Here is a 309-nt window from a genome sequence, read left to right as displayed (position 1 = left end):
CGCGGGTCCTGCGGGCCTCGCCGCCCATGCCCGCGCGCCCGCCGCCGGCTCCCTTCGCCGCCCGGGGACGTCAATCACGCCCCGGCCGCGCAGCACTGCGCGTGCGCACACGGAGGGGCGGCAGGGACGGTGCGGAGCGCGCGGCCCCGCCCGAGCCAGGCCCCGGAAAGCGGCGGCCGCGCGCAGGATGCTGCCGCCTCACTTCTCAAGGAAGCGCATCCTCATTAGCAGTTCCGGCGGAGCGGGAGCGCACGCTGGGCGTTTGTCAGTGTGGTAATTATAAACACGGCCCCGTGATGATAATGACAG

Source organism: Hipposideros armiger, unplaced genomic scaffold (assembly GCF_001890085.2).
Source record: "Hipposideros armiger isolate ML-2016 unplaced genomic scaffold, ASM189008v1 scaffold_1, whole genome shotgun sequence".
NCBI lineage: Eukaryota > Metazoa > Chordata > Mammalia > Chiroptera > Hipposideridae > Hipposideros > Hipposideros armiger.
Note: the sequence above shows the minus strand (reverse complement) of the source record.